The 21,699-nt window shown below is 37.9% G+C and overlaps 1 protein-coding gene and 1 non-coding gene across 2 annotated transcripts in view; both read left to right on the forward strand.

The window, feature by feature from the left end:
- Positions 1-21,699, forward strand: part of LOC142422649 (ADP-ribose glycohydrolase MACROD2-like) — a 717,500-nt gene that overhangs the window by 504,646 nt on the left and 191,155 nt on the right. The gene's annotated exons all lie outside the window — the stretch shown is intronic.
- Positions 825-885, forward strand: LOC142423582 (U7 small nuclear RNA). Its single transcript, XR_012779204.1, has one exon. It is a non-coding gene; the product is annotated as a U7 small nuclear RNA (small nuclear RNA).

Here is a 21,699-nt window from a genome sequence, read left to right on the forward strand (position 1 = left end):
ATAACTACCAAGTTATAACATTGAGCAAGAAAAAAATTGAAGTCTCCTCCAGACATGTTTGCTATACCATGTTGCATATGTGTTATTTTATCACTTAAACTTTTAATATAAAAATGTCAACACATATATAAAGAAAATAGTATATATACAATATTTTCATCATGCCACTACAACAGTTTTTAACTCAATCTTGTTTCACCTATCCTTCCACTTAAACATAGATCCATTTTATATTAAATTAGCAAACTGCAGAATAATATCACCCCATTTGTAAATATTTTCATATATATTTCTAAATGAAAGTGGCTCTATTTTCTTCTTTTTTATTTTAAAATAACACAAACACCACTTTTCAAATGTAAAAACAATAATTCCTTGATACTATCTAATATCAATGTAATACATATTGTCTTATAATTTATTTTTAAAGTATACTTGTTTAAATTGGGATCCAAATGAGGTTTTTACACTGTTTAAGTCTAAGTTTTGTGATTCCTTCAAAGTATGGATTCTACCTGCGTATCTAATCTCAGTGTAAATCACTAAAATAGGAGTTTCTTTGTATTCATATTTTCAATTAAATATACATAAGTAAATTTAGTTCCATTTTGTTTTTTATTTTTTGGCCCTGCATTTTAAAACTTTGTTTTATACTTGCTAAATATTATTTTATATGAGTTTTATTTATTTTTTAATTTTTAACATTGGATAAATGACATTTAGATAAGTAAACCAGTTAGATAGCAATAAATAATTGCAAAAGAAGCAAGCAACGGAAGCCTTGGTTTAAAAGTGTAAATGGCTTGTTAAAAATTATGGGCTTTTAGTGCTACAGCTCTTTTAGAATTTGTCTAGCAGGTTTTCTGGTCTTCCCGGAAAACCCCCCCCCCCACAAAAAAAATTATGGGCTTTTATGAATACCCTCAATGTACTTGGCTAGCCAAATGGATGCTTAATGATTAAAATTACAGACATATCTCAAGACAAATGATATAGAGTTAAGAAGTTATTTATGAAGTTGCCAGGATAATCTGTATGTGTATATCTACCTAATTATATAATAGCTGTGGTATAATGCTTATCTACATGTATTCAATGTAAAATCTTTTCAAAACTCTTAAATATATATTATAGAGTTCTAGTACATATTTACTCATTACCCCCAAAGTATCTATGAGTGTGACCTTTGGTGTTTTTATGATCTTCTCCACTCTGGCACTATTAAGAAACCTGCTCCATTAATTGAAGCTGCCTTCATTTCCCACAAACTGAACACACACAATGGGCTATAGGGAGCAATAAGCTTGACTAGTTCTCAATGGCACCAAGTCCAAGGAGATCCTATGGGTTCACTGCAGCCCATGAGGTGATCTACCTAAAAGGTCCCTTTGCTTTATTTATATGGTCACTTATTTCCATATTCTTTATATTTATGGTCACTTATTTCTGTATTCTTTATTTATATGGTCACTTATTTCGATGTTTTTAGCTAAATATATTTGTTTCTAACCATTTTTATGAGCAAGGGCAAATCAGTATTTCATGCTTTAGTTTCCTTTTCTGAAGGGAGGAATGACTATGATGATACATAACTAGAATACAGAGGTGAAATAACTAATTGCTCATAATAGAGGTTTTTCAGATAAAAAGTATTAGAGAGGTTGTCATTACTGTAGATGTCATTATTATTGCAATCAAAAACAGAGGGACTAAAGGTTTTAGTTATTTACGAGAGATAGTAATATTATATCCAAGTAAAGGACAATAATCTGAATTGTTAGGCAATAAAACTGCAAATAAAATGTGTTTGAATTCCCTTTGAGGGAAGATATTATGGAAAATCTTATTTTTGTGCTTTTAACTAAATATGAGCTCAAGAGTTTAATATACAAATATACACGATATATAAACATAGAATAATTTTGAAGAGTAGTGTATATTTTCCCTATGTTTTTTCAAACCACTTGGAAATTCATTATACACATCTGTTCCTTAATATTTGGTATTTGTCTCCTAAAATAAAATGATTTTTAAATAAGTTCTTAATGTTAGAAAATTAAGGACAATGAACATGCATAGGATTTTATTTTTTTTATCTGGTCATATTAGAGTTTTATCATTTGTTTTAATCATGACCTCATAGCATACACCTTGCTCTTTAATGTAGGATACACTCTAGGATTATATGTAGAATTTAGTCTTTTACATCTAGGACAGTCTCAATTGTTTTTTGCCTTTCACGACATTGATATTTTTGAAGAATATAGACTGATTATTTTTCTCAGTTAATGTGTGTCTGATATTTCCTTGTAATTAAGTTGAGGTTATGATTTCTGCCCAGCATCCTATGAAAGTAATGTCATGTCCTCAGGAGATCATGTTTGTAAGCACATTTTCTGCTTCTGGCCCTCTTGGTGATGCAGTTTGATTACCTGACCACGAGTTTGGTTTTGTTACTATATGTCTCTGTTTCCTCTTGAAACTAATAAGCTAAAGGGAAACTGAGTTTTCTTTAGCAGTTCTTCTTTTTGAAGATTGTGATTGAATAAAAGTTTATAGAGAAAATTCATTTTGCATTCAACAATGTGTGTACATTTTGTTTCGTGATATTAGTTGCAATCATTGTAACAGCATTCCTTTTAGTTCTTCCCTTGGCTTCCCCAATAGAAACAGCATTCTTCCCTACTCCTTCCCTGGTTTGTGGTTTCCATTAGACCCTCTTTGCTGCCTTCCAAGATTTATTTTTTGGGCAAAAGCTGTCCTTTTGGTCCCATTTGGTTGATAGTTTCTAGGATTATCTCTCATAGATGTTTTTGTCTACAGACTTGCCTCTCATTTGGTTGAAGGGTGATCCCTGTGGGTGGGTTGAGTCCCCCAGGTCTAAAGGTGTCTAAAGTCAATAGTTTTGGGGGTTCACCAGTCTCTGTCAGAACAGTAATTATAGTCATTTTTATGTCTTTGCATTTTTAAAAATCATTTTCTCTCACTTTGCCCTTCTATTCAGATCCTAATCAGAATCGTCATTAGTGGTAGCTGGTACAATCTAGGGTTTCTGGTTTAACTGTAGTAAAGGCTGTGGTTTTTGTTCTTTGTACTAATTCTTTCCTTGATTTCTTGATTTTTCTCTCTCTCTTTTCTTTGCATTTGACTGGGAGATACCAATAGTTCCATATCAGATGGCCACCCATGCACTTTCAAGACCTCAGTTGTTACTAATAAAAGGAAAATGCAAAAAATTGCCTTTGTGCACTATATCCCATATAGACCTGTGTCCCTAGGGCCAGTGACTCTTTTCTTCGAGATGTTTGGTTATGACTAAGACATTTTCATAACTTTGCCTCCTGTATACATGTGAAATTTGGGCATTGAATAAGGAAGGCCAAAGAGTAATTCATGCATTTAAATTGTGCTGGTGAGGGATATTGAAAGTGCCATGGATTGGACAAGTACAAACTAATATGTCTTGGAAGAAAGATAGCCAGAATAGTCTTTAAAATTGAGGATGAAAAGACTTCATCTCATGTACTTTAGACATGTTATCAGAACAGACCAGTTCCTAGAAAAAGATACCTTGTTTGATAAAGTAGAATGAAAATGACACAGAGGAAGACTTTCCATAGATGGATTGATACAGTGACTAAAACATTGGGATCAAACATAACAATTGTGAGGATGGTCCAGGACTGGGTAGTGTTTTGTTCTATGATACACAGAAGGTTGCTATGACTCAGAATTGACTTGATAGCACCCAAACCATGTTCTACCACATGCATGGAGGTAGTTGCAGCACATACAAATACATAAATACAAATATTCTCTAATAAGCCTACATATTCTTATTGATGTAGTCCAGTTCACCTTTACACACTGTTCAACTTATGTGTCTATATATTAATTTATTCATGAATTATTGTTTTTTCTTACTGCTATGGAAATCTTGTTTGTGTACATAATAATATTTACCTTTATTGCTTTTATCTCTTTTGCAGCTATCAGTGTTTTTCTTTGCTTTGGTCATATTGTGCTGATTTTGCTTTTATTGTATATTGCTTTTCTGTTCACCAGGTTAATATATGTCTACTTTCAATTGTGGAGATGGAATGACTGGACAGGGTTTCATTCTTTAATACATGGGGTCACTATCAATTGACTATTCATACCTTTTCCCACCTTTTAATTTGATTTTTTTTTCTTATTGAGGTGTTTCTGAATAGACTTTAATAATTAGTCCTTTGTCTATTGCTTCTATGAACATGGATTGTAGTTCCAAGCAAGACAATAAAACTGCAGTCTTTCTCCATTCATTATGCTGTTGTCTATTGATCCATTTGTTAGGATATTAATTTACTTTACATTGGGTTGCAATCCATACCGAAGTATGCAATTCTGGATCTTTATTGGAATTGCTTCAAGTTCTCCTAGCTTTCAACAAGCAAGGTTGTATCATGTGCATATAGCCGATGGTTAATAGTTGTTAGGCTCCTCTATGTCAAATATCTTTGTATTGTATATATGTGAGTATATGTTATATACTGACACATATAAAAGTATATATATATATATATATGTTACAGGAGACAAGTAAGGATACTATGCATTGATAAATAGGTTCATCCATTAAGGGGATGTAAAATTTTCAGGCATATATTCACCAAACAACAAAGCTCCCAAATACATAAAACAGATATATGTGAGCGGAGAAATAAACTGTTCTACATTGATAGATGGAGCTTTCAATACATAACTTTCAATAATGGGTAAAGCCTCCAGAAAATAAGATCAATAAGGAAATAGAGGGATAGATTAAAACTAGAAACCAATCTATGCTACCCCAAAACAACAGGATACATGAAACACTCTGTGTAGTCCATAAAATATTTTAAGTAGCTTAAAAATATTGAGATAATCTCAAGTATCTTCTATGAGCCATGGAATAAAACTAGAAACCAATCTTTGAGATTTTGTAAACATGAGGCACTTTTTCAGTGAATCAGCAACATCAAAATTTAGTTACTTGAAAATATTTTTAAATATTTAACTAAACTGTTAACTTTTAAATCTTTAACTAAACTGTTGAAAAACACAAAGAGAAGATGCAAATATCTAAAACTGAAAATGAGTGGGAATTTTACTAACTATACAGAAGTAACCAGTAATATAAGAGAAAACTTAAACAATTTTATACCAACAAGTTAGGTAACCTAGAGTAAATGGAGAAGCGTGCTGGGAACGCACAGGCATCAAAACTGATTCATAATAGTAGCAAATTTACAGTTATTTAGTAGCAATGAAAATGATTTTATGGTTGGAGGGTCACCAAAAAACAAGGAACTGTATTAAAGGGTCACAGTATTAGGAATGTTGAGACCCACTGCTATTTTGTAATGACTTCAGAGCAAGTTTTTTCCTATTTCATGAACTCTTAATTTGTGGTGTTTATGAAAGAGACAATAAATTAATGGAATGGCTTCTTTATTTTCATCGCATTTTCCAATATAGATCGCAGAGCCTTTATTTTGAAGGAAGCACTAAAACAATTCTGCCTGGTTTCAATATGGGGTCCCCTTAAAAGGCAAAGAGGTGAATCCTTTAAAATATTATTTTCTACTTATTGTGTGCATTTTTATATGAGTTTCATAATGTAACTCAGAAACTAAGAGGTGGACTTTCAGTAATCTGGTGTTAGGTAAGCACTGGGAAGGGCAGATGCTATTGTTAGAACATTTTGGACCAGTTCCAGAACTTCAGGTTGGCTAACCTTGTTTGAAACTTGCAAGATAATTCAAGGTTAACAACATGGTTGCAGTAATACCTAGACCATCCGATTCAGAATAAGACGTGGAAAGAGGGATCCCATTTTTATTGTCCAATTAATCTTGACTGAAAACCGAGATTATCAGAGAGATATTTACTTGTGTTTTGTTTATTACCCAAGGACTGTGTATATCATAACACACTATAAATAACATTATGAAGAAGAGGAATTAAATTTGTTCATGTGGAACATCTACATAGGTCAAGAGGCAATTGTTTGAACAGAAAAAAGTAGATATTCATGATTTTGAATGAGAGAGGTATATGTCCTTTCACCACTTTTATTCAATCTGTATATTGAACAAATATTCTGAAAACCTAGACTTTATGAGGACAAATTAGTATTAGGATTTAACAGCCTGCAATGTGCAGATGATACAGTCTTGAATGTTGAAAGTGAAGAAACCTTGAACATTTACTAATGGAGATCAAAGAGTTCACCCTTCTCTATGGATTACACCTCCAATAGTTTGCAGTTTTTTTAGTATGTGTTTGAGTCCATTGTTGCACCCACTGTGTTAATTCATCTCATTGAAAGCCTTCTTCTTTTTTCCTCACCCTCTGCTAAGTTTGGTAATCTTCTCCAGGCAGTGGTCCCTCCAGTTGACGTGTCTTCGAAGGAGCATTTTGACTTACTTCTTCCAAAACAAGTTTATGCTTCAGGCAGTTCATGATACTTTAAATATTCATGCCAACACCAGAGGTACTGGTTTGGGGCAAATGGAGGGAGGGAAAATAAAAATAAAGAATTCTAATTGCTTACTCATTTGAACATGAATGGAAGCCTAAAATGAGGTCTTACTATCCAGAAATTAGAAAATAGCTCAGAAATTATGCCTCGTGGTGGATAAAGCAGCATTCAGGAAGTGCAGGCATTCAAGTCTGCTCTTGTCTCTCTCTTGAGCATGTTTATTTAACCTGACAGAATTTTCTCTTGTCTAAAGATCATGTGTGTCTGCCCCGTATTTCATGTTACATTGTAGCCAGAGTTGAAAGGACCAAATGGAAAAACATTACCTTTGAGAGGGAAAAAGTGTTTGCTATTTCAGACGAAGGTGTTGTTGTCCCCCCCTCTAGTTAGGTATCCATAGTATGTATGGTGGCTTCTGTGTTGCTTTGGTGCTGGAAACTCTGTCACTCTCATTGAAAATGACCCCCAAAGTGAACAAATCTCAGCAGAGATCCCAAACTAAGTACAGACAAAGAAGAAGGACTTGATCTCCCATTTCTGAGGAAGGAGCCACTAAAATCTTTTGGGTAGCTTGAACACATTGTCAGATACTGATTGCTAATGACTGGAAGCAGAACATTGTCCGAGGTAGAGTTGGATGGGCCTCTTAGGTCTGAGGGTACTCGAAAGCTTCATGAGTAGAAGCTGATTTCTCAGAGTGGAGTCAACCAAAGTGACATGAGTCAGGTAAAGTCTGAAGGAGTGGAGCCTCCAAAATCATCATTTGCTGACGAAGTACAACTCAAAGTAAGGAGAAACAGCTGCAGAAATCTGCTAATGAGTGGAACTTGGAAGTTACTGACTCCAGAAAAACTGGAAGTGATCAAAAATGAAATCCACTTTGGAAATTAAAATAGAAAATCATATTATTTACTATGCCAGGAATAACACAATCAAGAGGATGGCACGACATTTACTGTCAAAAAAGGACACTGCAAAATCAATCATAAAGTACAATAAAGTTTGTGATAGGATTACATCTCTCTGCCTTCAAGAAAATGCAATCAATACAACAATTGTTCAAATTTATGCCCAAACACAGAAGCTACTGTTGAAGAAATTGAAGAATTATACCAATGACTTCAGTCTGAAACTGACCATGCAGTCTAGATGCATTGATACTGATTATCGATTGGGATACAAAAGTTGGAAATAAATAGGAAGGAACAGTAGATGGAAATATGGTCTTGGTGATAGATACAAAGATGGAGATAGTATGACAGAATTGTCTAAGACCAATGACTTGTTCACAGCAAAACTTTTTTCAACAACATAAAAGGTGACTATTCACATAGGCCTCTCCAGATGGAATACACAGACATCAAATTGACTACATCTGTGTGAAAACATGATGGAAAAGCTGAATATCAGCAGCTAAAACAAGGCCATGGACTGACTGTGGCATAGACAATCAATTGCTCATATGAAGGTTCAAAATAAAACTGGAGAAAATGAAAACAAATCTATGGGAGACAAAATATGACCTTGAATCTGTCACCTGAATTTTGAGAACGTCTCAAGAACAGATTTGACACAATGGACATTAATGACAGAAGCCCTGATGAGCTGTGCAAGGACAGGAAGACCATCAGTCAAGAAGAAAGCAATGGGTCATGCAAAAGACAGGAAAGAGAGAACAGATTAAAGTGGACGTCAGAACCTCTAAACTTGCCCTAATCATAGAGCAAGTAGGAAAGGTAAATGGGACAAATGATAAAATTAAAGACCTGAATATAATTTTTCAAAGAAAAGCTTAAGAAGACAGAGCCAAATATTATAATGCAAGACTTAGAAAAACAAGAGAAGAGCATGATCCACATATCTTAAATTGAAGGAACTTATGAAAAAATTCAAGCCTCATTATTGCTTATTGAGAGTCTAGGGAACAAATATCAAAGGACAAAGAAAGCATCACAAGAAGATAGAGAGAATACCCAGTGTCACTGAACCAGAAAGAACTCGTCGACATCCCACCATTTCAAATTGTAACAAATGAGCAAGACCCAGCGATCCAGAAAGAAGCTCAAGCTGCACTGAAAACGTTAGAAACAAGACTCCAGATATTTATGGAATACCAATGGAAATGTTTCAACCTGCTGACAAAGCACTGGAAGCACTGAGCTAGTGAGTTTACTGTGCCAATGTGGCTGATAAACACATGTGGGGTTAATTGAAGGGCAGAGGGATAAATGACTCAGTGAGCCTCGCCTTTCTAGTTCTCGGGTCTCTTGCTTTCTGATGGTGGCACCAGGGTGCAGCTACCCTAGCCAGTTCCCTGCTTTAGCTGGCAAGGCTCACTTCCTGCAAAACATCCCTTAGGAGAAGCCACATGGACCTACCCCGAAGCAGCCCTGGGTGCTGGAGCACCCTTTGGAGAAGCCTGCCGGCGCTGAGATGCTTATATGTTCACTGACTTGGCTTTCCTCCTACAGTCAGCATCATTGCATCTGTTTTGTGAGATGCAGTAACACTTTGTGGATTGGTATTGGGCATATGGGTTAATGGGTTAATGTTGGACTTGTGGGCTTGGGCAGCACTGGGTTGGGAAGTTTTCTTGATGTGCACTGACCCTTTATATAAAACTCTCTCTTACACATGAGTTTCTGTAGATTTGTTTCTCTAAAGTACCCAGAGTAACACATTATGATCCCTTGGGAGTGGGGTACTGGAGAAACAAATAATAAGATGGAGAGTAGATGTTTGTTTGACCTCTCCCTCATGGTAGTTTTTCTTTGTCTAGCCAGAGGTCAGATAAAGTCACACTTTACTCGGTTGTTTTCTGGGGAAAATATGGGAATTAGGAAAATAGAAAGTTTTTAAGCCCACTTGCTTTCAGCCATTAAAATTTGTTCTTTAGATGGGTTTAAGCTATGCCTGCAAAGAAAGCTTTGAAAAGATATGCCCCACCCAGTGCTTTGGAGTCCTCAGGAACCAGTAGTCTTTGTCAGAAGCTGGAGAAAATCTGGAACCATGAAGAAAACTCCTCTCTGGGACTGAGTGTTAAAGGGAGCCTCTGAGCAGGCTGAAATGCTTGCTAGGTGACCACTTGGATCTACTTGTGAAGTGGAAGTGTGAGAAATGTTGCAATAAAGAGACAGGTTGAGTTTGGCTATTGACACCTGTGGACTTGGTTTATAGGGAAAAAATGGAGAAGACAAGAGTAGGTCGACTGGTCTAAAGTTCATGACCTAGCACAAGGGGGCTAGACTTGTTGAGTATTCATGAGAGCCCATGGTCTAAAGGCAAGGCGACCAATGGGCACCCTGTGGAGGCTGAGTGAGGCAGCCCACATTGAGTTTACAAGAACCTGACCAGCTGGAGATTTTTGAGCCGGTGCACTGGTGCATATTGTTGCTGACTTTATGAATGGCCTGTCCGGAATTGACTTTGCTTATGGATGCAGACTTTACAAGGTTCCAACTGGAATGAAGACTCTTAATGTTAAAAATATGATTGTCTTCTCAGAAAACTGGGTTGATATAAGTGGGCAGTACATAAATTGGAGACTCAAAATTGGGGGGCGGGGATAAAGGCATGAAGTGGTTACAAACTTTCATAGGTTGGGGAACATATTCACAGGATTATAGGATTAAGGTGTAGGTGTTACTTAATTGCAATCGTGAAGCTAAAGATTTATGTACAGATGCCAGGTTGGCAAGGGGAGGATTGAGGTAGTTTATTGTGTCAACCTGGCTGATAAACACATGTGGGGTTAATTGAAGGACAGGGGGGTAATGGATTGGTGAGTCTCACCTTTCTAGTTCTCAGGTCTCTTACTTTCTGCTGGTCGGACTAGGGTGCAGCTGCCTTAGCCAGTTCCCTGCTTTAGTTGGCAAGGCATTTTTTCTGCAAGACATCCCTGAGGAGAAGCCACATAGATTTACCCTGATGCAGCCCTGTGATGTTTACACATTCACTGACTTGGCTTTCTTCCTGCAGTCGGCATCATTGCATCTGTTTTTTGAGATGGAGGAAGACTTTGTCAACTGTTGTTGGACATATGGGTTAATGAGCTAATGTTGGACTTGTGAGCTTGGGCAGTACAGCTTGGGGGTTGGGATGTTTTATTGATGTATACTTAACCTTTATTTAAAGCTCTCTCTTATATATGAGTTTCTGTGGATTTGTTTCATTAAAGTGCTCACAGTAACTCAAGCACTCATATATCTATGCCAGGAAATTTGGAAGGCAGTCTTTAATTGGCTAACTGAGTGGAAGATACATCTTTGTACCCATTCCAAAGAATGATGTCACAACAAAATTATCCAATTATAGAAAAATATCACTGATATCACATACAAATACATTTTTTCTGAAGATCATTTAGCAGTGGTTGCAGAAGTATATTGGCAGGGAATTGCCAGAGATACAGGCCTGGTGCAGGAGAGGGTGTGGAAGAAGGGATATCATAGGTTATCCTTGAGAGGAATGGGAATTCCAGAGCAATTTATTTTGTTATGTAGAGCTTATTATACATTGATCATGGGGCAGTTGTGCAAATGGAGCATAACAACAACAACAATCAGAGACATAAAGAATTAAACCATCTGCATACTTGACATCATACGAAAATGGAATCAAATAATGCAGTTCCACTTTAGGTCTGATTGTATGAGGGGAGGTGTAATAAGCTCCACATGCTGCTTTTATCTTCTATATGGAGAATCCTATCCAGAATGTCAAGGCTCCACCAATTTAGGAAGAAGAAAAATTGGCATACATCCCATGCTGGGTTTCTATTAGTTTCAAGGCTTTGATGTGGATCTGAGCCCGGTGAGTGGGATTCTCATAAATGCTACATTCCTTGTGATGTCTCATGTGTTGATGGTAAGCTTGTCATCATTTGTGATGAAGTAGAAGCACCATTCCGTGAATAAGCAAATGTGGCGAAGAAAGCTGATGGTGCCCGGCTACCCAAAGATATAGCATCTGGGGTCTTAAAGGCTTGAAGGTAAACAAGCAGCCATCTAGCTCAGAAGCAACAAAGCCCACATGGAAGAAACACACCAGACTGTGTGATCATGAAGTGCTGAAGGGATCAGTTATCAGGCATATTCAGAACAAAAAATCATTGTTTTCTCACCTCCATGATGCAATCGCTGAAGACAAATGAGTGCATAAGCAAATGTGGCGAAGAAAGCTGATGGTTCCCGGCTATCTAAAGATATAGCAGCTGGGGGTCTTAAAGGTTTGAAGGTAAACAAGCGGCCATGTAGCTCAGAAGCAACAAAGCCCACACATAAGAAGCACACCAGCATGCGAAATCACGAGGTATTGAAGGGATCAGGTATCAGGCATATTCAGAACAAAAAATCTCACCATAATTAATAAGGGAGTGAGTGCTGAGTGGAGACCCAAAGCCCATTTGTAGGCAACTGGACATCCCCTTACAGAAGGGTCTTGGGGAGGAGACAAGACAGTCAGGATGTGATGTAGCAATGATAAAAAATACAACTTTCCTCTAGTTCCTAAATGCTTCCTCTGCCCCCCCACTCCCCCACTATCACGATCCCAATTCTGCCTTGCAAGTCTGGCTAGACCAGAGGATGTACACTGGTACAGACAGAAACTGGAAACACAGGGAATACAGGGTGGATGATTCCTTCAGGACCAGTGGTGTGAGTGGCGATACTGGGAGGGTAGAAGGAGGGTGGGTTGGAAAGGGGGAACCGATTACAAGTATCTACATGTGATCTCCTCCGTGGGGGACGGACAACAGAAAAGTGGGTGAAGGGAGACGTTGGAAAGGGGGACAAGGCAAGATATGACAAAATAATAATTTATAAATTACCAAGGGTTCATGAGGGAAGGGGTAGTAGGGAAGAAGGAGGAAAAATGAGGCGCTGATGCCAGGGGCTTAAGTGGAGAGAAAATGTTTTGAGAATGATGAGGGCAATGAATGTACAAATGTGCTTTACGCAATTGATGCATGTATGTATGGTGATAAGAGTTGTATGAGTCCCTAATAAAATGATTTTTTAAAAAAGAAGCACCATTCCTTTGCAATGGAATTTTCTTTTCTCTCTGTTGATTCTTTAAAGTTATATTGGAGAAATTTCATTTGAATTCATACATTCTCTGAGTATATACCCCTTTTGACAGGGAACTTTGAAGCATATATGGCATACGATTAAACAGACCCTAATTGATGACATTTGCATACTCTACATAGTAATTAAATAGTATGCTATTATAAAACCAAGTACCTCTTTTATTTTTGCTTTAATATCTTTCAAATTTTCTCCAAGTCTCAAATCTCATAAATTAACTAAATAAATGGGTTTGGCGTTCTAAATGCTATATAAACAGATGAAAAAATTTGAAGCTTACAAGTCTATAAATTATAGGTAGAACTCATTTTATCAGATAATTTTTAAAAAATGAAATGTATGAGCTAAAAGAAATTTCAGATAAATAATTACTGTAGAGAGTACAAAAACCACAAAGGCAAATAGATATAAACCTGTCAGAGTCAGCATCATACTTCATGCTTGATTTTACATTTATCTTTTGGACAATGAATGCAATGCCATTCCTCTTGATCATGTTATTTCCAGCAAAGTGAATCATATAATGTTTGGATTTAAAATGGCCAATATTGCTCAATTTCAGCTCACTAATACTTAGGATATCAATTTTTATGCGGTCTATTTAATTTTTGACCACTTCAAATTTTCCAGTTTCATATTTGGCACAGTCTAAGTGCTGTCGATCAGTAGATTTATGAAGGTGTTCCTCCTTACCTTGAGCTATACCCCATCATCTAATGAAAATCCCCCAGGCTTTATTTGACTCACATCGTCCTGGTCAACTCCACTCAGAGAACTCAGCTTCTTGTCAGTTATTTGAGTGCTTCCAGACTCCAAGGGCTCATCCTCAGATTTCCAACCATGTTCGCGTCCATTCATTAGGCTTCAGTGTCTGGAGTGTGTAAAGTTTTTCAGCAGCTCCTTCCTTAGAAGTAGGGAGTTAATTTCTTCTTACTTGTCTGTTCTTAGTTTAGAAGATTTGCTGAAACTTGCCCTTCAGATACCAGTGACATGGCTTCCAACATCACAGCAACACATACGTCACTACAGTGCGACAAACTGACAAGTGGTGGGTTGCCTAATTCTAAAGGACTGGGATCCTATTCCTACAGTGAAAATATGGTTAAGGATAAATCACATAGATTATGATGTTCGGATCAAAGCAATGAATATTGCAAGTGAGGATGCCGATCAAGAACCAATATGTAAGTAATTCTAACAGGTTTTTTTGGGGGGGACTCAGTTATAGTTTAATATTTTTCATTAATATTTTAAAACTCATAACAATAAAGTTTTGTTTAGCTCTTTTACTACTATTATTTAGGTGTTAACTATATGAAATAATAAGCTACCTTTCAGTATATCATTTTTAAAAATATACTTAAAATGATCAATAGGGTTGTGAACCAGTTGTTAAGTTTTTTGAATCCCACCTCTGCATAAAAAGTAATACTTCCTGCCAATGTTGACTAGTCCAAATGGAAACATTCTGTGGTGGGTGGATCTCTAATATTTCCTCAATTTGGAGTCTATGAATTGCAATTCTGGGGCAGGCACACAGCAGCAGCACTTTAGATGGGTCTTGAATGATCATAACTGGATCATGGATTAAATACTTGTTTCTAGTCTTTTCCTTGTCTTTCCTTTCTTCCTATTCCTTCATGTGTAGCCAAATCCAAGAGAATAAACAGTCATTATTTGTAACCAAGCATGTTCATTTAATTCCCATTTTCTGCAATTGCTGGTGAAAGGCATGAGAGGCAGTTGTGACTGAGAGCAAATAGAATTATTAGATAGGTTCTCCTGTCAACAGAGATGATATTCTTTCAGTAAGAAAATTTTATACACTGAAAACAGAACTAAACAAAAAATAACAATGGGCAACAAACAAATTAAAGAATACCTGTGGCCATCAAGTCAATCCTGATCAATGATGATCGTAGGAATTAGAGTGGAACTGCTTCATAGGGTTTTCTTGAACAATTTATGGAAATAAATTATCACCCCCTTTTTACCCCTCGTGCAAAGGTGTAGGTTAGAAATATCAACTTTTAGGTTAGCATTTGATTGCAAATAACCTGTGGTACCTAACACAAGACCCCAAAGAGTAAACAGGTGCAGTTGTTCTATGATTGCTTGATTACATTTTTAAAAGACAGCACCAAGGATTCAATTCTCCTTTTATCTTTCTGGTCTGCTCCTCCTCCTTTGTGGATTCTTGTCCTCGGTCTTGTCGCTTCATGGCTGTGAAATGACTACCCAAATGCCACACACTCTTTCCTTACATGGAATTGGAAGACCAAGGGAGAGAGTGGCTCCTCTTGATGTAATTTTAAATAGTGTCCTAGATGCTTCTCATCACATTTCTTCTTTCTCATCCCATCAGCCAAAACTAGCCCCCTTCTCATTCTGAGCAGTCACAGAAAATGGCAACAACCAGAACCATCACTGATAAGTCTGATCAAGGGCTATGGGCTGCAAAGCAAGCCAATGGCCACATTCCTTTATGCGTTCCTCTTTCACCCGTGGTCCCCAAAAGATACATTGTGAAGGTAATTTTAAAGCAAAGATATTTATTTATTAAGCAGTAATAGTGTTCTGTATTTTAGGTTAAATTGTCTCAGAAGCAGACTTTTAAGACAAAGGTTCGAATAAGTTGTTTATTTGGAAGCTAGGGAGAGAAGGAAGTGATTCGGGACCAAGGAAAGGAAAAATCCCGAAGGAAAGTAAGCCATAGTAAATGCTGAGCAACGATGTAAACTGAGTTACAGTGTTATCCCACACGTGGTGTATGGGAGCTGGAGTATTTGCACTCTTAACTCTTGTCAGTCATGTGTTGAGAGATGTAGGAAATTTGCTAACCTTGGTTTTGGGTGTGGTTTCGAGCTGCACGGACATCAAATTCACTGCTGTAGAGTTATTTCTCACTCACACAGACCCCAGAGGACTGTGTGGAGCTGCTCGGTGGGTCCTCAAGGCTGTGAATCTTCATGAGAGCAGGAATCCTTATCCTTCTCCCACAAACATACTGGCACTGGGCTCAGCAGCCCACTGAGTAACCCACTTCATCACCAGGGGTACTTCAAAAGACATTCAGGACTTGGTGCAGGTACTGGAATCATAAGTCCCAGAAAAAGCTAAGGATCAAGGGATGTGGGCTGAAAACCAACACAACAGCATCCAGCACAGCAGCTGTGTTATAGAGATTACTTAAATATTGATAATTATCTTATTAAAAAGGAAGATGAGACAATTGTATAGTTTTACTCAGCTCTTAAGTGGATTAATTTCTAGAACTAGAATTTGTGTATTATTATAATGATATGTGCTTCTTACATCCAGATATTCTATTGAAAGACAATTGATTTCACTAGCTCTCTAAAACTGGATGCTTTGCTCTTTAGGGCTTGTTTGGATCCTCATTTAGAGCAGTTTAGGAGTGCACACCTTACATTTAAAATGGTTAACTGAGCACCGGCTTAAATGCTGGTGTTCTTCAACATTCACAGTTGATTAAGAGCACTAAAATAAATAACCTTTCTTTCTAAGTTTTAAGTGTGTGCCTAATTTCCTCATTTATGGCATATGCAACAGATTGATAATTAAATCTAAAGTAAAAGCATTATTGTCTAAATCAGTAGGTTATATGACATTTAACTGCTACAGTGATTATGTTACAGAGAAATAAACCTACCTAGTCCACTATCAAAAATGTTGTAAATAACACGACAGGAGTCACCATGCACATTGCCTGGCAATATATTTTGGGCACTTTTGTTGTTGTTGTTTTGTCTTTTCATAGTTCAAAGCCTTTAGCCAAAGTTAAATGGATATTTCAGCTCAAGTGTCCTTTACTTTGTAGCTTGGTGCAGGAAAGGTAGGAGCAGGAAGGATAGGAAGGATGTGCCAATAATTGTGCAAGTAGCTGGGACACAGTCTCTCTGTCACTGTGTCACACTGTGGGGACTTGCCTGCGGTTGTGATGTTGGAAGCTATGCCATCCGATTTTCAAATGCCAGCAGGATCACCAAGATGGAAAGATTTCAGTAGACTGTCCAGATTGATCTAGCCTTAGAATAATGGCTTGAAGGTCTATTTCTGAAAGTTAGCCGTGAAAACCATCTGGATCAGAACAGAATATTATCTGCCTGGTAAACTTAGCAGCTGTCATGAGGAGGGCACAGGTCTTGGTAATGTTTCATTATTTAATATATAAAGTCAACATATGACAGAGATGACTCAATAATAATGAACAGAAACAACAGTGGACTGCATGGTTCCCTCCCTCAAAAATATGTCTCATTTTAATCACTGGAACAATTTTTTAACCTTATTTGGAAATATTGTCTTTGTGACTGTAATTCAGCTAAGAATCTGAAAATGAAATTATTTTGGATTTAGGATGGGTCCGAAATTCAATGACATATCTCTTTATTAGAAAAAAATCAGAGAAGTTTTCATGACAGACAATGTTCCACTGGTATTTATAAGTTATTCAGTGGTGAATCCCTCATATGTGGATGGCTTATTCCTTCTTGGTCTCATCTTTTGAATAAGGAGAGACCAACCTCTGGGAAAAATAAACCCACCATACTTGGTGAGCTGGGCTGTTTCCATGGTGCCTAAGTACAGCAACAATTGAGTCAGAGACACAGAGGGAAACACCCATGTAAAGACAGAGACAGAGATTGGAGTCATACAACATGGAGCCAAGGAGTGCTAAGGGCCACCAAATGCTGGAAAAGGCAAGGGATTATTCTTTCCCAGCCTCGCTGGAGGGAGTCAATGCTTTGGTTTCAGATTTCTGGTTTACAGAACCTATTTTATGGTCAGTATCAGGCCTTTGTAGGAGAGATTGCTTTCATATGCTGCGCTTTGGTGTCTCGCTATCCCTTTTGACTTGCATTAGAAGCCAAAAGGAATATTAAGTCATAGTTAGTCTTTCGGAAGCATGTAACTGCTTCATTTTTGATAACTCTATTTCTTGATTATTAAAGCTCTCAAAAATTGAAGCAAACAAATTGATTAGCTGCTACCTTTATTGTGGTGACCTGTATGGTACACTATTTGGTACTTGACAAAGAAAAAGAACATAAATAGGAGAAAATAACTAAGTTGCATTTGCCCATTTCATAAACACCTGATTGTATTAAGAGATCTTCTCTTTCTCTTTACCCAAGTTGTAGATCATTTTAAAATTTTGTTATCTTGTTGTGTAGCACTTGGTTGCTAATCAAAAGATTAGTGGTGAGAACCCACCAGCTGTTTTGAGGGATGAGGTTGTGGCCATCAGCTTCCATAAAAATGTACAGTCCTGAAAGCCCATAGAGACAGTTTCTTCTATCCTACAGGGACTCTGTCAATGGTATTCAACTTTACGGCAGTGGGTTTAGTGGATTTGGTATCTCAAAGCAGCACTAACTTGCTTAACCTCGTATGCACCATCAAACCTTTGTGTAGCAATTTGTGGTTGTCTCTGGAATATTAATTTCTCATCTTTATAAAAGAGATGCTCCTCCTATTATAGGCAAAACTATTATTATTTATTCAAAAGTACCTATAACTCAGAATCCACTTCATAGGATTTGAATTGATTTCTATTTGTATGTGTTTTCAGACTTGACTGAATGAATATCTATCAAAGAAAGCCTAAAACAGAGACAAGGCAGCACCATTGGACTAGAGAGCCTTAAAAGAGCTCTGCTAGAGTAGTAGCTTAGATGTTGGGCTGCTAACCGCAAGGTCAGCAATTCAAACTCACCAGTCATATATCAGAAAAATCAGCGTTCTCTTCCGGTAAAGATCTACAGTCTGAGAAATCCTGTATCATGTTGCTCTGAGTCGGAATCCAAACTGTGGTAGTGAATTTGTGTTTTCCTTTTTTCAGTTATATCTCAAAGTGTAATTGTATCCCTCCTCAGAACGTGGTGAGCAAGGAGGAACTCATGGACATGCCAGGGAATTAGGACCACTTTTCAAGTTGCCTTATGTTTCAGTTTTTACTTTTTGGCTTAAGATTTGTTTCCAATATGATAGGCTTTTGATTAAGTGTGGTGGATATCCAAACAAACAAGCAAAAATCCAAACTGGTTGTCATTGAGTTATGGCTGCCATCAACCTTCTAGGACAAAGCAGCACTTCCCCATTAGGTTTCCAAGGCTATAAATCTTTACAGACAGACGACCACGTTTTCCTCCAGAGAACAGGTGGTGGGTTCAAACTGGCAACGTTTTGGTTATCAGCCTTCTGATTTAGGGACCATACCACTACTCCCAGGGCTTCTCTATGGTAACTATTTGCTGTGGTTCCATGGCATCCAGTCAGTTGCAACTAATGGTGACAATGTGTCTAACAGAAGAAAATAATGCCCAGTTCTGGGACATACTGATGTTCAAACACAAATACTTAATGCATGTGTTCTCACTTTTATTTGTACAATTCTCCTGTTTTCTTCCACTAACATAAATTGGACTTCTCCTTAGGAAAGAAATCATTTTCTCTACTTCATACAGGATATGTTGTATGACTAGGGAAAGGTTTAGCCAATGGTTGCTCTTGAACCCAATATGGTTCTTTAGGGACATACATGTGGCTTGGAAGTAAAATTGAAAGATTAAAGGGTATTATTCAGATAATGGTGATTTCTTTGTTTGTAAAAATACATTTAAGGTTCTCAAATAATTTTAAAATTATTGTGAGGGGCAGGATTGGCTTTTACATCTAAAAGGTTACCCACTTTGGGCTAGGGCACCAATCAGTTAAAAACTGAGAGATGTTCTGCCTGAGAAATGTGTAAATTTTTCTCTTGGAAACTCACAGGTGCAGGTCTACCGTGTCCTATAGGGTCACTATAAGTTGACATCAACTCGTTGGCAGTGAGTTTGGTTGAGTTTGAGGGACTCACTGGAAAAATTGTTGTTCAAGACTATCTTCAAACATTGATAGAGACTTCCTTTTTGTGTGTTTGCTTTTAAATAGACATTTAAAGAACATCTGTTTTGTGCTAGGTCCTCAGAATCTGAACAGTATTAAAGTGGTTCCATCCCCACAAATAATGTCTGAGTCCACGGCTGTGAGGATAAACACCAAGACAAAGATAAACTCATGCTTCAGGCCATGCAATCTGCTAACCCAGTCTGCCAAGGAACACAATACAGAGCTGGACTAGTGCCCATGAACCATACACCAATCTCAGTGGTTCTCAACCTTCCTAATGCTGCCACCCAGCAGTACAGGTCCTCATGGTGTGGTGACCCTGTGCATGGGCAGACCCGACTGGAGATGGATAGAGGAGCGAGGGGCAATGTCTCTGAAATATGGTCTTAGGTGACCCCCAACAGGGGTCACGACCCACAGGTTGAGAACCACTGCTCTAGGTGTACATTGAAAACCACGTTGACAGAGGGATGCTCACCACTGCTGGAATCTGATTTTCCTGAGTGGGGGAAAGGAAAATGATGACTGAGTGACCATTTTTGCCATGTGAACACATAATGAGGTCTCCACAAACAGACATTCCTATCAGAGTGATGTGTAGTAAGGGGAAAATCAAGTCAAGTGGGGGAAAGGAGAGTAGGCATGTCTTGGAGACGACAAGTACGTTTCTGTTTTTCAAAATCGGAGAATCAAGCTCCTAGCCAGGATGAATGACTAATAATACTTTGACAGACTCCAAGGGGGAGAATATGCCTGGGACTATGCTCCCCACAGGTCCGAGTGACTCTACATCACCTGGGGACCCAGACCATGACCATGGAATACTGGGATATTGACTCTGGATCTTCAAGGTGCACAACATACTCCAAAGGGCATACCAGAAGGATGTGAAGTGGTGACTGGGCTCTACCTCAAACACACCTGTAACCTGAGGACCTAAGGCTGAATTTACATGGAGTGTGAAGAAACAGAGGACAGCTATAACAAGATAATGATCTATCAGCAGTTGAGCTAACATTTACTTACTGCTTCAGTGCCCTGCTTGCTTTGTTAAGGTTTGTATTATTCTGGCAGACCTGTGTCTAACATAGTCAGTGACTATTATTTTAAGTTTTATTTGATCACTGTGATAGGTAGGTTTATTGTGCCAATCTGACCAATGAACACATGTAGGATTAATTGAAGGGCGGAGAGATAAATGGTTTGGGGAGCCTCACTTTTCTTGTCTCTTGCTCTTTGATGATCAGACTAGTGTGTGGCAGCCTCAGCTGGTTCTCTGCCTCAACTTGCAAGCTACACTACCTGTGGGACACCAAACCTGTAGACTGTGTCACTGTAGTTTGAAGTTCCATCAAGACTTGCTTCACTATGCTACTGGAGTATACGTCCCTTAAGCTGGGGATTGTCAGACCCTGTCAACTGGCTGACTGTTGGTGACCTACCTTGCTGCTTGCTGCCTGTGGCCAGATTGCCTGAATTGCTCTACAGAGGACTCAGCTGTCTGCTTCCTTGACTTACACCCAGCAGCCCTCAAGATGTGAAGGACGGTCTCACGGAAGTGGGTTGCACTGAGCCATTTGCATTGCTCTATAGACTAATTAACTGTTGATTTCTTATGTTCTATCTATCTATCTATCTATCTATCTATCTATCTATCTATCTATCTATCTATCTATCTATCTATCTATGTAAAATCATAAGTGTCCTGGTTTTGTTTCTCTAGAGAACTCTGTCCAACATAACCGCCAACTCCCATTGTTTGTATAATAGTGTCCTGCCATGTACAGACTTAATCTGTGGATGACAATTATCCATGTATTGTGATTTATTGGTAGCCTACACTTGTCTAATCTTCCTTTCTCAAGTGTTTTAAAACATTACCACGGACTAACTCAATGACATTATAAACAGAAGGACCTTATGCCTTAGGGAGACGATTGATAAGATTCTCTACCATAAAATCACAATGATGTCCCTAAGGTGAACTAGAAGCATATAGAAAACATAGATTCAGGATCAGATTTGGGGCTCCCACTTAGTCCTAGCTCCTCTCTAAGAACAGTTAGTTCTTAAGACATGGCCCTGTTCACTGTGTGCTCTCATGGAGGGATCATGGAAGATGTGGGCGCTACAACAAAATGCGGTGAAGGAATTAGACGGCGGCTGACTACCAGAACGAGTAGCCTCTGG

Source organism: Tenrec ecaudatus, chromosome 12 (genome assembly GCF_050624435.1).
Source record: "Tenrec ecaudatus isolate mTenEca1 chromosome 12, mTenEca1.hap1, whole genome shotgun sequence".
Taxonomy (NCBI): Eukaryota; Metazoa; Chordata; class Mammalia; order Afrosoricida; family Tenrecidae; genus Tenrec; species Tenrec ecaudatus.